Below are 16,557 nucleotides of genomic sequence, written 5' to 3'. Positions count from 1 at the left end.
AGAATCTCCATGCCCAGACCGGAGCCACAAGGATGGCTTGGACCCGGTCGTTCTTGATCTTCTTGACAAATCTGGGAAGGAGTGGTATGGGTAGCAAGGTATACAGGGGGCCTGAGCTCCACTTGAGATGAAGTGTCAAGGAGCGAGTGACACCTTGGAAACTACAGTGCGCAAAACTGCTGACACTGCGCGTTCTCGGAGGAGGCGAACTGATCAAACCAAGGCTCTCTCCACTGCTGAAAGAGCCTTTGCACAACCACCGAGTGAAGACACCATTTATGATTCGGTAGGCACCTTCAACTGAGTTTGTCCACTATGGCATTCAGGGAATCCACCGGAGGTGGAACCAGCAACTATATGCCTTGCTGTTCTAGCCATGTCCAGAGACGTAGGGCCTCTTGATAGTCCACAACCCCACACGCTCTGTTTTTCACATATCACATGGCAGTGGTGTTGTCTGTGAGCACTTACACTAACCTTCCCCTGATGGAGGGCAGAAAGGCTTTCAATACAAGTCAGATCACTTGGAGTTCTAGCAAGTTAAGGTGGAGTCTGGATTCCACCAGAGATCAGAGTCCTAATCTTCACTTCTTCCAGATGGTCACCCCATCTCAGGAGTGACGCATCTGTTACTACTGTGAAATCTGGTGGCGGAAGGGAGAGGGGTCTCCCTCTGACCCAAAGAGGGTTCGTTAGCTACCACTGCAGATCACTTGCAGATCCCTCAGAGAGCTGGACCAAGTTGGAGACAATCCCCTGATGATGTGTCCACTGGAACTTCAGGTCCCACTGCAGAGCCCGCATATGCCATCTGGATGCGGGAGGCAATGAGGTCCAGCAGCCTCAGAGTCAGTCTCACTGAAACCCAGGATATAGGCTGAAATATCGGTATCACAGCTTGAATATCATAGACTTGCAGCTCGGGAGGAAAAGCCCAACACTACACTGTGTCCAGAACTGCTCCGATGAAAGGGAGCATCTGAGGGGCAGTCAGGTGCGACTTTGGCATGTAGATGGTGAACCCCACCGAGTGCAGAAATTTCGCCCTAGTCTGGAGATGGGAGATGACAGCCTGGGGTGAGTGAGCACAGTGAACTGAAAGTGCTAGTGCGCAACTGCAAACAGCCGATAGCACCGGCGGGCACGCAGGACGGGAATATGAAAATAAGCATCCAATGCTACCATCCAGTCTCCTGCGTCCAAGGCAGACAAAACCTGAGCTAACATGAGCATTTTGAATTTCTCCTTTTTGAGGAAGGGATTGACGGTGCGGAGATCGAGGATAGGATGAAGGCCCTTGCCCTTTTTGAGACCCAGAAAGTAACGGAAATAACCAAAGCCTACTTCTTGCACCGGAAACCTCTGTATGGCTCCCTTGGCCAAGAGTGTTGTGACCTGCTTGCGGAGAACAGACAGAGGATCCTCCGTCAGCCAATCGTGAGATGGTGCTATTGAGGGATGGGCAATCTTGAAGGGAGGGAGAGGCCCCCTCGGACAATCTGCAAAACCCAACTGTCCGATGGGGCATATAATACTGAATCCTACTGCAAATGGGTGCCCATGGTGGTAAAGGGGAAGACTAGGGGGGCTTAGCTTAGAGGCAGCTGCAGTAAGGGGGTGGTGGACTGACCAGACCACTGGCCAACTGAACCAGGAGGTCGGGATGTACTGCACCCACGCAGAGGCTGGGGAGCCCGAGCAAGGTAGTGACTAGGTGGGAATTGGTGCGGCTGGATGCCCCTTCCATAGCCGAAAAAGGCAGATTGAGGTGAACGTCGGGCAGAAGAGAGGCCTAAGAACCTGGCCATAGCATGAAAATTGTTTAATCACTCGAGAGCCAGAACTTCCTCGTCGCCAAAGAGATGGGGTGCCATCGAAGGGCATGTTCACAAGGATAGCTTGCCCATTCTCCAAGAACCCAGTCGCACTCAGCCAAGCGTGGCACCTAAGGGCCACTGTAGTGGAAATAGCTCTGCCTAACAAGGCCGTACCATCAAATTCATATCAAATAGTGAACTTTGGTACAGCCCAGGCCTATGGCAGCACTTGCACAACCATTTCCCACAATGTGTGGGAATAATGGCACAAAAGGCATGCAGTGCTCACAGGTCACAATGCCAGGCTGGCGGAAGAAAACCTCATCTTCTCAAATGAGTCCAGCCTCTCGGGCTCCATAGCTAGGGGAGCAATAGGGAAAGTGTCTTGGGAGGCGGAAACTTGTACCACCAAGCTCCCAGGGGTAGGATATTGCATGAAGAAGTTTGGGTCCACAGGTGCGAGGTGAGGGCGGCAGGCAATTCTCCTATTCACAGGAGCCCGTGTTAGGTTTGGACCAGGTACCAAACAGGACGTCCGTGAGAGTGTCATTGAACGGGAGCAAGGATTCTTACATGGAAACTCCTGGTTGCAGCACCTCCGTCAAGAGATTAGCCGTGACTGCCACCGTGGGCAGTTGAAGGTCAAGGACATCTGCCACCGCACGCACCACCATTCGATAAGAAGCTCCCACCTCCGTAGCCACAGTAGGGTAAGAAAGCAGACAGCATCTGGAGACGTACCCAGGCCACTGGCTTCACCCAGGTCCTCACATCAGTCCACACTCTGTTCTTCCTCATAGGGCTGGTGTTCTAAAGGGTCCAGTGACCCCTCCAAATCTTCTCTGATGCCTAGCTGATGAAAATAAGGCTCAGGCCGTGGTATCCCTTGGAGGGGGATAGTGAAGGAGAAGGGCTGCACGTGTCTATCAATTGAAATATTCTGGCAAGGCACTTCTGGGCTACCCAGACATGTAAGGCCCAGAAGGAGTGTACTTTGGTGGTGGGGTGTAGTAGCTGACTAAAAGCGTCAAAGGGGATGGGGCCATTCCCGGTGCAACTCTCATATAAGTTCTATCCTGCTGACTATCAGGATACCCACTGAAGCTGTGCCGCAAGCGGGACGATGGAACACCAAGTCCACCCTGCCCCACCGGTAACTGTCGTTTGATGAGAGTTACTCGCCGCCACTTGCCATCCCAGAACAGGTCTCCCAGCATCAAATTTAAATCCCCAAAAAATTGCCAGGGGGTTGACGGGGGTATAGCGACACATTAAAGAAATAGTATAGTAGGTGTGGAAGAACGATCATTTTGGAAAGGGTGATTTTGCCTATAAGGGCACGTGACCGATGCAGCCAGAACCATGTTTGGGATTTGATGGCTGTAAAGGCTTGCTGCAAGTTGCTCTCAAATGGGCCCCGTTATGAGTGGTACAATCAGATCAGATGCCAAGGTAGCAGACTGCCGCCAACACCCATGTCAGCTGTGTACCGCTCGGGTGTATAGCCTGGGGAGGTGTATCTTGCCAGGAGGAAAGGACAATCTACTTCTCCCAATTTACTCGCAGGCAGCTGCCTCCTTGAAGTCCCAGAAGGTTTTTGATATCATCTCGATGCTCGCTGTGGTGTACCAAAGGTACAGTAGCAAGTTATCGACATACAAGGAGATTGCGTGGGTAGTACAGTCAAGGACCCAACTTGAGACGTGGCTAACTGGTAAAGGAGTAGAGATTAAGCAGCTAATACGTATTCAGGAGATGGGGGGTTAAATAGTTTCGTAGAGGCCAGGAGTCGCCTACCAAAGCCATTTGTCCTTAATACCTCGAAGAGGTAATGCCAGGACAGAGAATCAAAGGCTTTCTATGGATCCAGTATCAGGCAAGCTGCCAGGGGGCAAAGCAGCGACGCATGGTCCATTACGTAGAAAAGCCTTCTGATGCTACTTGATGTGCTGCGGCCTTGGACAAACCCATTTTGATCAGGGTTTATAATGGCGGGTAGTATCTGTAGGTAGCGTTTGGCAAGTATTTTATAATCTGTGCCCATGATGGCATTGGCGGTAGGAGGATAGGAAAGTTGGGACCCTGTCCGGTTTCAAGAGGGAAATGAGGAGGGATTCCTAGAAGGACGCTGGAAGCTCTCCAGTCGTATGTGCTGCATTGTACATGTCAACTAGTCTGAGGGTAAGGTTGGAGGAGAAGCAGTTGCAATATTCTACTGGGAGGCTATCCTTCCCTGATATCTTATTTTGGGCCAAGTCATGGATCAACTTTCTCATTTGATGGCGCTGATGGAGGGCAATGGGGGGGCGGGTGTGGAATCCCCCTAGTATGGCGGAAAGTGGGTCGGGGGCCCTCTGTATAGTACAGAATAGTATTGATAGAATGCATGCACTATTGCTGGTTGAGAGCGTAGAATGGGACCAGTGTCTTAAGCTATTTCTGTGATTGGGGGTGTGTAGGAAGGTGCTCTTTTTTGCTTGGTTACCCCCCACTTTTTGCCTGACATCTGATGCAACCTAACTTGATGTGCCCTGTTGATCAGGTTCCCAGGGCCTGTGTACCTTTGTACCCACAAATGGCACATCTCTAGCCACAGGTAAGCCCCTTGTAAAAGGGTACCAAGGGCACTGTGACCAGGAAAGGCCTCTAAGGGATGCAGCACCTATTGTGCCGCCCTTAAAGGCCCTGTACCGTAATACCCACACACTGCCATTGCAAGCTGAGTTTTTTGGTGCAGAGTATAGAGAAGAGTTGGCATGACACATCCCTGTGGGCCATGCCTGCAACCCACTGCCTGAGGCCTAGGTAAGTCAACCCTCTAGCAGGGTTCACTAGCTCTAAGGTACGAGTTACTTAACTTCGGTAACGATGTATCTGGTAGAGACGATTCTAGCCGCAGATTCCTTCATGTAGAATTATCCCCAGGCGTGAAACTGGATCCGGAATTTTTTGCCACAGCATCCCGGCGCGCTGGGGGCGGCATCACACGACTCCGCCCAGGCATCATCTGCGTACGTGTCAGCGAGGTCACATAAGCCCCACCCTGGCGCGCCTACGTCCGTTTTCTTCGGAGAACATTTCCGTACCACAACGCGGAGCCACCAGACAAAAAACTGTGGGAGCATGGGAACAGTGTGCGAAAGAGTATATAAAAAAGGAGAAAGGCACCATAAGGAACAGTGCAACACTGCAGTGTCCAAGGACAGGGACAGAAGGAAGAACAGAGCAGAGCCCAGAGCAGAGCCCAGAGCAGCCACCCTGCCAGTACGTAGATAGCCACCCCCTTCTCCCCCGGAGACAAGGAACCTGCGTAAAAAGTCATGACATGTAGCAGGCCTACAACCCTCACCCGAAACAAAGAAGGGGAGCCAGTCCCAACAGGCAGGAACAACCAACCTCCAAGCCACCTCAGCATAGAGCGCACCCACCCCCCCAAGAAACAAGGGTAAGGCACGACCAGAGGACCCCAACTCAGAGGTTAGAGAGGGGCCAGGAGCCTTAGCAGCAAGAGGAAGGGAAGGGAGGGCAGAGATTGAAGGCAAACCTCCCCAACCTGGAGCAGCCAGAGCAGCGGGGCACAGGAGCACTGTAACCCCATCTTCCAAAGAACCAAAGAGGAGGAATGAACAGCAACAAGATGGAGCAACCGTCAAGATCAAAAGAAGGTACTCACAGAAGACATAGCCCCCCACCGTGAGGCGAGTACCAAAGACCAGCCCAGGGGTCCTCGCAGAACATGGAGGAAGGACAGGCCATGAAGGAATCTGCAGCTAGTACCGTCTCTACCAGATACATTGTTACCGAAGGTAAATAACTCGTACATCTGATAGAGACTACTAGCCACAGAATCCTTCACGTAGAATAGATACCCTAGCAATACCCACGGGGAAGGAGGGTCTGGGAAAGGACCCCACCAGTCTGGACAGGAGAGAGGGTACCACAGGGGACCAGACCTGCGGACCAGGGAAGTAACCTCTTCCCTTCCAGGCAAGAGGACGCCCACAAGTCCAGCAACCCCAAGAGGGATGTAGGAGGAAAAAGGAAGAGTGAAGAGGCCCGTACACTCACAAAGGAGGAACCAAGGGCAAGGCCGGAGAGGCCTAAGCACCCCACTCCACCCCCAAGGAACAGAGCTTCCATCCAATGCAAGGACGGGCAGAGGAACAAGAAGAAGAAGCCTAGAGGGCCCAGGAAAAAAGGGAAAGAGGCGAGCCCACCCAGAGGGAAGGCAACAGGCCAGCCAGAACGGCACCGATAGCCATAAGCCGCCAGAAGCAAGTAGAACACAGAAGCATCCCAGCTCTCAGCACAAGAGCAGGAAGGAGTGGAAATGCCCGGAGCCACCACTACATGGGGCCGCACACACAATCTCAAGCAGCAATAGCAACATACAGAAACGCCATGGAGAACAGGCACCCGAAGGCGACTAGCACTCCCCAGCAGAGCTTAGCTATATAACAGCTACCCCTACCCCACATAGGGTATGATAAGTCCCAAGACATGGGAACCCTCTTTTGGAAGAACTTCCGCAGCAGGGGAGAAAACAAAAGAGTCACAGGGAAAAACATCCCTGCGGAAGGCTTGACTGCAGTCCAAAGAAAAACAGAAGGCCCAATCTCAGGGCCAAGTCTGTGTAATAACTCCAGCAAAAACACACACAGTCAACAAAGAGCCATCCAGCAGCCAACAATGCCAAAGTCTTAGCCAGGAGGACTCAATGGACAGAAAACACAATCTCCAGCAAGGGCAACCAGCCCAAAAGGCCCAAAACCAGCTCAACTCAGCAGTCACTGAGGAAGGTGAAGGAGGAGGATAAGGTGGAGGAGGACGGAACCCTGCTAGGAACCTCTGGAAGGCGGAGTCAGCCGGGGCATGGAACAACAGGCTGCCATCAAACGGAAGATCAATGAGCCGCTCTCAAATATTTTCAGGGAAGCCAAGCATGGCGACGGAGTGCGACTGAGGCAGCCATGGCCCGGCCCAGCACCTCAGATGTCCAGAACGGAGCGGAGAATAAACGCCGCTAGCTCCCAGCCATCCAAAGCATGATGCCGTAAGTCCACCTGATCTGTCTCTTTTGGAAGCCGCGGATCCCAGAGACTCAGCCGAGTTCCACAAACAAAAGGAGGCCCTAGCCAATACACACAAGGTGTTAGGGCCCACAGGGCAGCGCTGATCGAGGCGAACATGTTGCGCCCCCAAGAGTCCAGCCAGCGGGCCTCCCGGGATGGCGGAGTCAACAGTGGTGGCAGGGAGGGAAAAGAGGTCCGCAAAAGTGGATTGGCAGCAGTGGGGTGGAGGGAAAGGCACGCAGTTTCACGTGGTGCGGGAAGGTGTCGGTGCAGAAGATGTTGAGACACCGGATCCCCCGAGGCGGGAAGCCTCCAAACCCCTGTCAGAAGCCTCCAAACCCCTGTCAGGGAAGAAAGGAGTGAACCCTCGAAGGGAAGCAAGATCTCCTTCCCACCAGAGCCCTTGTGGAGAAACTCCAAGAGATGGTCTGCCGGAAATGAGCAATCGGGTCACCCATGCGCAGAATGCCCACAGTCGTGAACACCACGTGAGCGAAGGCCACACCCGCCTCCGAAGGGCCCTGCGGAGAAGAAAGCAGCTCTTCCATGGGTGACGGCTGCAAACTAAGGCAGAAGGAACCGAAGAATGGGGGACCTGTCGGTCCTCCAACAAACACCTCGGCCTCAGAAATGGCAGGGAGCCACCCTTCAACGACGCCGGTGAAAAAGACACCACACGGCGGCCAGTCTCTGGGGAAGAGGACACCCATACACAGCCAGCCTCCGGAGAAGAGGGAGCATCCGAAAACTAATCCGCCGAGGCAGCCGCCTGCGTGGAGGAACAAATAGGACCAGGTGAGTGACACGAAGCCCTCCGCCAGCCTCGGCCCAGAATGTGGCGGAGGTGGTCCGGCGACCCATGCGGCAGGGACGATCCAACCTCCGACTCGACCTCTGACGAGGCAGCCACCTGCGGGGAGGAACGAGAGGGGCCCGGAGGGGGGCGAAGGGCCCCCACCCAGCTTCGACCCAGAGCAGGACGAGGGGAGGTCACTGACCCCTGTGGCGCCGCCCGGAGTAGCAGGCGCCGGCGCCGTGGCTGCATCAGCTCAGCCGTGGATGAGGCTTTCCCCTGCCCTAAGGGCCGAGCGGGGCTCGGGGATGCGGCCCGAGCCCTGGCGACCTCCCGCGACTCCACAGGGACTCCCGCAGGAGTTTGTGACGAAGCAGAGGCGCCGTGGTCTGAAGGAGGGACCCCCGAGCGGCTGCAGCTCAACAGTACCACATCCTCCAAGCCTTGATCCGACCCAGTCTGGCCGGGGTCGGCGGCGGCGCGGAGAGACCCACGCAAGGCAAGGGATCCGCTGACGCCCCAGGAGGGGAAGGAGGAGGAGACGCCAGCGAGGCCTACAAAGCCACCACGTATGTCGCCATCTGGACTCTCGATGCCCCAGCACCGGCAAACGGTGGATAGGAGGCCGACATGCGGGGCCACATCACCTGCGGAGAGTCCACGCCCCTGACAGGCCAAACACCAGCCCCCTGGGACAAACTGCTACACTTACCCACCGGGGAGCGATGCTCTCGCGACATCGGAGAAAGACGAGAACGACAACCACGGCCGTATCTGAAGCAGTCTGCCGAGGATGATCGAGGGGAGCAAGTCGACCTGGAGAGACGCACTGAGAGTAGTTTCATCCTGTGCTCCCGCCGCGACTTTGCCTCCCCTGCCGTGATCCTCCCCTAAACACCACATACAAATGAGGTGATGGTCCGTCACTGACATAAGACGCCCACACAACATGCAAGTTTTGAAGCCTGAAGGAATTCGCACACTATTCCACCAAGAGAAAAGACAATGGTGAAGAAAAAAGGGCCCAAAACAGGCCTGCAGCAAGACCGGATCCGCATTGCACGTGGAAAAGGAAACAACTGACGTAGGCGCGCTGTGGTGGGGCTTATGTGACCTCGCTGACGTCATTTACGCGGACGACGCCTGGGCGGAGTCGCGTGATGCCGCCCCGTCCCCGGCGCGCATGGATGCCGAGGGAAAAAGTTTCCGGATCCACTCTCACGCCTGGGGATAATTCTACGTGAAGGAATCTGCGGCTAGTAGTCTCTATCAGATGTGAGGGTACAGTCGCATGAGCCCTGTACCCCTACAGTGTCTAAGCCCATTCTTAAACATTATAGGTTTAGTAAAGCCATAAAGTGTATATGGTCTGGGAGTTGGTCATTACGAACTCCACTCCTCCATGATGGCTTTACTAAAAACTGGGAAGTTTGGTAGCAAACGTCTTAGCACATTAAACCCACAGTGATGCCAGTGTTGGATTTAATGTAAAATGCACTCATAGGGCATCTTAGAGATGCCCGCCATTTGTCACCACCAGACAGGTTCCTGGAACCCTGGGTAGAGTGCCTCCGTTCTCTGGGTTCAGAAACAAAGCCCATCCTGGGCAGGGGTGTCATGATTTGCTTAAGAAAAGACTCACCGACAGAATCTGGATTTGAGCAATTCCTGCACCACTCTGCACCCGAAGACCACGGCCCGAGTTCGAGTGGCCTAACATCACAAGGAGGTCTCCCCAGCGATCCTGACTTGGGATCCGGTGATCCCGGACCTCCCTCAAGCTTCGAGATGATGCATGCAGCCTCAAAGTGAAAGGTCCTCCAGACCACGACCGGAGCTAGTAAGAAAACCAGACGGCAGAAGATACTCCTTCCCCAGACGTCCCACGGCCTTGGGTGGCCCAATCAACAGTGTCCAGTCATCCCCCAAGAACCCAACCTACCTCTCCAGCCAGTGGTCGCCTTCAGGAAGTGTTGTGTAGCTCCTACCAATCCGTAGGACCTGCGCATCATTAGGTCAACATAAACTAAGGGATTGGTGTAAAGACTGATTCCAGACACCCACACAGGATATGTTGGCATATAGAAAAGCTAGCTCACAGTGCCACCGTAAGCCCCTAACCTACCACGGAGCAAATAGTTTCTGGCAACCACAGAATATGACCACCCTGATTCCTCAGGAATCGTGGACACAGTACAGAACCTTTTTCTCAGTCATACGTGCTTGCTTATTCTCAGAGAAATATACAGAGAATTCACAGTGGGACGTTTTCAATAGTTATTGAACCAACGTTATTCTTGCATAAAATAAGTTTGCTGCAATGATTAGTAGACAGAAGCAGATAAACGTGATTGCAAGCATCAACAGCGTAAATAGTAGATATAGCTTTACCATGGTGCTAAACAATTGTATTTATGTAGGCATATAAACAAGGCAGTAATCTAGCATACTCCTAAAATGCATACCCTATTGTAAGAGTACCTGGAGTGTATGTAGGTGTAGAGCCAAGAATCCCCCTCAAGGGACGATCCAACCCCATTACCTGATGACATAGAGTGAAGGACTCGTATTGGTCACAAACTGGACACCCCTCACGAGATGTTAGGTTGCTGCATGGTGATTTCTCCGCATGCAAAGACCCTCGGTGTCAGCGGAAGTACATCCTCTACTAATCTATCTGGATGCTCATCTTTTATAATGGAAAGCAGCCTTGCTTAATATGCATTAGAATAGTGATGTTGTGGATATGCCCTGTCGCCCCGATACCTTCGTGGTACACACGGGAAAATACGGAAGTCGAGTTGACGCGCTCGTTCTGAACGGTCTGTAAGGTATGTTAACGGTGTGGTAAAAATAAGGAGGTTTCATGTAGGAAATTGTTATAGTTTAACGGGATACTGTGGAGTTTTACTTATGGCCATCCTGTCGGTCTGTTTTTCTTTAGATATCATTAAGGGGACACAGCTTGAGGTAAGAACTTGCGGCGATGTGTTTATCTTCTTCGAAGTGGCATCCATCAGTGATTTATTGAGTTGGTACTAACTCTAGTTGTTGGCATTAACTTGCAGCTTATGGTGTTTGAAAGAGGAGGTTGAGGTAAGCGATTGAAATACAAGTGTCACAGACAACATGATATGAACAGTCACTAATAACGGAGTGGCATTGAACTTGGGTGTCTTTGGTTGTTTTCAGTCTTTTTCTACAGGCACACTGGATGTTGAGGCTCGCTTACATTAGAGGAAGGTAGGGTACATATTACACGCATTTGGGTATCAGCATGCTAATAATCCACAGAGTGGTTTTTTGGGGTTGTAAATATGGATATGAGAAGTGTTTTTGAGCCAAACATGGTTATTGATAGTACTTATCATATGTTTCATTTACAGATTAGCCCCTGAAGGAGGAACTGTATTTAGTTCCGAAATGCACTAAGCGCCAACATTGAACAGCAAATGAAATTGCGGAAATGATTGTTAATATTAGTTTTGTTTTTTGTACATGTATATGAAAGTTTACAACAATTGAATGATCAATTCCTTGACATATTGGGAATGTAATGTACAATGTTGAAAAATTGTCTGAGTTTAAAAAATATTTTTGAGAATACAGAAATAAATACTGTAATATACTGTTAAAAATTGGTTTTTATATTGTGGTGTTATTACACCAGGTAAAGTGTGCGCAACTAAGTCAAGCCTAGATGCTTGTGATAAATAGGTGTTCAGAATTTGGGGCATATATGCAGCCTAGAAGTGCTGGATCGCCATCTAAACGGCCCTCCACGAACACCTATCTCCCTTCCTTATCAATGACCGATGTTTGGGTTTGAAAAGTGTGTATACAAAGAAAAAAGGCCTTGTGCATAACCGTTACATGTGATTTAGACGTACTGGGGTCCATGATTAATGGGGGGTCTGTCCTAAGAGAGTGGGGCTTATTTCAGCTCTTCTAGACTGCCGTGTGTTACAAAAAATAAAGCTCTTCTTTGAATTGTTTGCCACTAACACGTATGACACAGGCTTATAATAGTCCATCAGGAGTCATTTACTAATTTGAATTTTGGTTACCACCGGTTTATTAAATCCATTCAGGCACAAGGTGTGAATTCCATCTTAAGGCCTTATTGGCTACATTATCTGCGACTTGATGCAGGTCATTCAAGATTTCCCAGATGAAATTTGGAACCTTCAGAACTTTGAATCTGAATTTACAATCCTACCACGTGAAACTATTGGCAAACAACCATCATCCCAAAGCATAACAATCTCTTCAGAGCCTTGAGGAAGTCACAGATTTGACGAAACACGTGTTGGCTGTTCTCGTGTTCTGCTCGTGTTCTGTTACAAGGACTGGATCACGTTAACACAATACAAGAAACCTCATTTTGTAATCATTTGCCTGAATCTTTAGTTTTCTCAGTCCTGTTAAATATTGTCAAAAAAAGCTTTTAGCCAATTTTTAATTTTGTATGGAATATATCTATGAACATTTGGATAAGTACATTTCTGGTGTTAAAGCTGACTTTTGTCTCATTAGACCTTACCTAATAATGTCATATTTGAAAGGTAAATATTTGGAGTGCCGGGGTATATCTAGTTGTATACTAATTTCACAGGTCACCTATGTGGTCACCTGTGTTTTTTGCACTCAAGGTAGTGGGGTATTTTCTACCCTGAGTGGCACCGTCTTACATTGCTTTATCTTTTGATTCTCCTAATTGCTATTTGTACTAGATAGCCAATTTCCATATGTTTAATCATTGATGTGAGACCGCCTTGTATCCACCACTACCGTCCTTTGACTTGTACATAAGCGGAATATGTTGTGCCATAAATCATTTCCCTCAAGCATTCAATAAGCAGCTGGAGTTTGCTTCTAGTGAGATGGGTTTCCTGGAGGAAACAGATGTGTGCATTTTGTTGTAAGAATACACTGAATAATGGTGGTAGGGTAGTGTTGTGTGGTGAGGGGAGGTATCCTACTTACTGTACCCACCCTGGTCCACACAGAAGAGGGACGGTGCATCACTCTTGCTGTGCGGAAAACAATGTGAAACAGGTAAAAGAACTCAAACAGTAACAAGAGCCTACAGCTACTGGCTGCACGGAAAGAGGGGTGGTAGAACATGGTAACCATGATCTGGAGGAAGGGAGGTGTTGGGTGGAGGACAGGAAGTTCTTACCATGAAACATCTGGGCAGACTGTTTGTGTGCGGTGGCCAGTTGAGTAGGATGATGATCCGATGTCCAGTGAGAGCTGCGGCGAGCCCTGACTGAGGAACGGGGGATGGGGAGCGGGGGCATTGAAGAGTGTAGGAAACCCACCTCTCTACGTAGTACACCACAATGAGGTAGACTCTGCAGAGAAGTTGGGGAGACCCTTATTGGTTTACAGAGGCAACAGTAGATAATACTAACTCTCTATTTTGTAGTAGCCTGGTAAATCAGTTAGGCTTATCAGAGGGTAGTGCTAAACATTTGTTGTAGTCTTACTCAATGAATGAAGCTGAGACCAAATTAGAAAAATAGTACTTAATTTAATTATTTAGACCAAGAATTTCGGGTACAAGGTAAATACGTTTTGCAATATTATAGAATCACAATAAACGCAATAATCACAGTTGTGCGCAATTGCACACAATACATTTCCTATGCAAGGAAAAAAGCAGTTGGAAAATCAATGCAGTTGCTTTTAGTGGTTCACCTTTTAGAATCAAAAGGTTCGGGGGCCAAGGTCCAAAGTGCCAGGGTCAAGTTCTCGGGGGCTACCTGGATTGCTCGGGAAAACAGGAAAAAGGGGACTTTGTAGCTGGTGCGCTACGAAGACAGGGGGCCCCCTGCAAAAACAAAGCAAAGGGAGACTTGCAGGCAAGTCCGAGGGCTCTCAAGGGAAAGTAGAAGGTGCAAGGGCTCTGGGACGCGGGAGCACAGCTGGTTTAAAGTTGGCCGGGCCGGTTGGGTGCAGTGAAGATGTGCAGCAGCAGGCAAAGAAGCACCTTGTAGTGAGAAGCTGGCCGCTTGGAGCGACGATTCTGGAGCTGCCGGATCACTCCTGAGGTGGATCTCTGGAGTCCTGATGTCCCTCGTCAGGTGCTGGTTCGCTGGAGTTCGCCTGGATTCGGTTTGTAGGTTTTTCCAGCAAGGGGTCCGGTACCCCAGGTATTGGGCCCTTTCAGCTCTGGTGGGTCCTGGGGCCTCAAGACTTGGTGTAGAGGCTGAACTGACCATCCAGAGCAAGTGTACATTTGGCTGGCACTCAGTCAGACGGTCGGGCTGGGGAACTGGACTACGATAGACCAGACTTTGCTGTTTTGGAGACCTGCAGCTCCAGGGAGATAGTACCTTTATCTCAAAGGAGTTTCTCTGGCAATTTTCGAAGCGCTGAAGACTCTCCGGTGTTTATTGAGACCACTCAGTGACGAGGCGAGCTGGAGGATGGCGATTGTCGAGTTCTATGGCGCTGTCTTCTTGTGTCTGTGGATTTTACTGTTCAGGTCTGGAGATGCCACCTAAAACCTACATTTAGGGGCGTTAACAAGGGAGTGATAGGTAGTGGCCAGTGGGCCCCTTACCTGCGGTGCATATATCCTCTATTATACCCACATCCTGTGGGAGGGGGACACATCCGCAGGCCCTGATTGGAGAAGTCCCACCACCTGCAAGATGCTGAACAATGAAAAAGGTGCTCTGCCTTGCCTCCAGGACCTGAGGGGTGGAGTTGGGCGAGGGGCCACACCTCTGATTTTTTTTTTTAAAGTTTTCCTGCCTATTCTTGCATTAGAGCTGAACTTTCTGCCTACCCGCCTGCAGGATAGCACCCCTGCCTTTGTAGTGGAAGAGTTTGGCAAGTATAGTGCAGGGTGGGGCTCCTGGTGGAGGGAAGACGGGTCGGCACCCGATACACACTCTCGTGGGAGAAATATGGAGACAGTGATTGGGCAGGAATGAATGATTTCACCCCTTCTTCCAGGAACTTGATCATTGTGATTGATGTTTTGGCCCCTTCTGGAAGCCTGATTTGCAGGTCATTTTGTCTGACCCTCCCCTCGGCATTCTCTGCCTGGTGGTCTAAGCGCTGTACTCTTTCAAGGAGGTCTGACGTACATTTTTCTTGATATGCCAACTGTGGTTTTATGTAGTTGATGGAGCGTTCCACATCTGTGATCCTGCAGGCTTGTTTTAGCTGATCATCGCGGAGCAGACCACATTACGCACAGAGTTCCTCTATTTTGGTTTCCACAGATGACCGAGAGGTCTTGATTGCATGCAAGATAGCATCCAGTTTATCTGAGGGACCTTGGGATTGGGCTAGCTGCGAGTCTTCCAGTGTGATCCAGTCACCGGGGCATAGGTGAGGGGTGCCATGATTGTCCTCTTGCTGGTTTTTGATGGCCGATTGCAGTTGATGGTGGGAGAGACCCACGGGGGGACGCTGAAGAAGGGGGTGCTCCATCAGACCCGGTCAATGCTCATTTCTTTGCTCCTGAACAGAGGTCCTTCCTGGTCGCTGATGGAAGGGGGGTAGGATGAGGGAAGCCAATGCATGCTGTATCACAGGTGGGCCTTCGGCACTGCCCGCCGAATGGAGAGAGGGGCTTTGCGTTGGCAGGAACAAGGCTCCCTCAGTAACAGCCACACTAAGGCCAATGGCGGTGTTCACTCCCAGGTGCTGTAGTACCAGTACCAGTGGTGGGGGAAAAGGGGGAACGCCTGAAACCTGTTACATGCAGCCACAGTGGGAACCTGCTCACTGGGCAAGACTGTGACTGGGTCTTACATGCAGGCTGCAGTCCCCGAGTCGCCCCCCACTCAGCATGTGAGTGGACTCATCTCTACCAGGGGAGGACATCACTTGCCCAAGTCGGCTCAGGAACTGGCACTCTCGACCACTGTGTACCCACCCATTGTCTCGTTGCAGTGAACCCAGAGCTCGGAGGTGACTGGCTACCTGTAATCCCAGAGGTGGGACGGGCTCCAAGCAGTCAGCAATTGGGCTCTCATGTGCCTAGGGGGCCCTCTTTATGGCTTGGTTTGGAGGCAGTACTCCTGGCTCTCACCTCAGTTTATAAGTGTTTTATTGACTTCAGCAGGATGCCGCAGCTGGAGTACATGGTCACTGTTCTGTAGGAAATAAATGTGTGCAAAAATCCTAGGCAGTCTAAATCATAGACAACAAGTTATGGTACCCACTAACAACTAGGAACAGGCGTGCAAAGAATACATAATCATACGTGAAGTACAAACATATTTTTAATAACCATAGTAAAATTCATATATAAAAAAGACTCACATTATACAGATCATATGACAAAAATTAAAAATATTATATACAATTGTTGTACATAATAACAAACAATACACTATAACATGATTAATAAACAAAGACACCAAATGGATTGTTGCGAGGTGTCCAAGAACAAATGAAGAAGAAAATACTCTCTGTAGGCACTGCCCTGTACCCGTGTCTCTCAGGCCCCACAGGGCCTTGCAATGTAGGGCAAATGCTTCAGGCCCCCTACGCGACGTAGGAATGGATGCGCGTTAGCAACTGATGCATCCCAAGCTGATGCCGCATCATCCCCTGCCTGTTGCCTAGGCCTGTCAAGTTTCTGGCTGTCTGGTGAAGGCTTCCCAAAATCCTCCCCTGTGTCTCGGGTGTAACCACTGCGGTGCTCCCGTGGCCCGCCCACTCGCTGAGCCTCGGGTGCAAGGGTGCTGCTGGCTGTCCTGACGTCAGCCCAAGTGGTCTGCGGGGTCTATGGCAGGAGGCAGGCCCTGCATACGGCAGTGGGGACACAGGCTTGCTGATGCACACACTGTCAGTCCTGAAGGGAACTGTGCCTCTCAGGGTCCATGGGGCTGATTGGAGAGATTTT

The 16,557-nt window shown here is 50.8% G+C and overlaps 1 protein-coding gene across 1 annotated transcript in view; it reads right to left on the bottom strand.

Moving 5' to 3' along the window:
* The window catches only part of TMEM131 (transmembrane protein 131), a 1,081,228-nt gene that overhangs the window by 103,495 nt on the left and 961,176 nt on the right, over positions 1–16,557 (bottom strand). The gene's annotated exons all lie outside the window — the stretch shown is intronic.

Source organism: Lissotriton helveticus, chromosome 8 (genome assembly GCF_964261635.1).
Source record: "Lissotriton helveticus chromosome 8, aLisHel1.1, whole genome shotgun sequence".
In the NCBI taxonomy this organism is placed as follows: domain Eukaryota; kingdom Metazoa; phylum Chordata; class Amphibia; order Caudata; family Salamandridae; genus Lissotriton; species Lissotriton helveticus.
The sequence above is the reverse complement of the archived record's forward strand: the minus strand, read 5'-3'. Positions and strand labels throughout refer to the sequence as shown.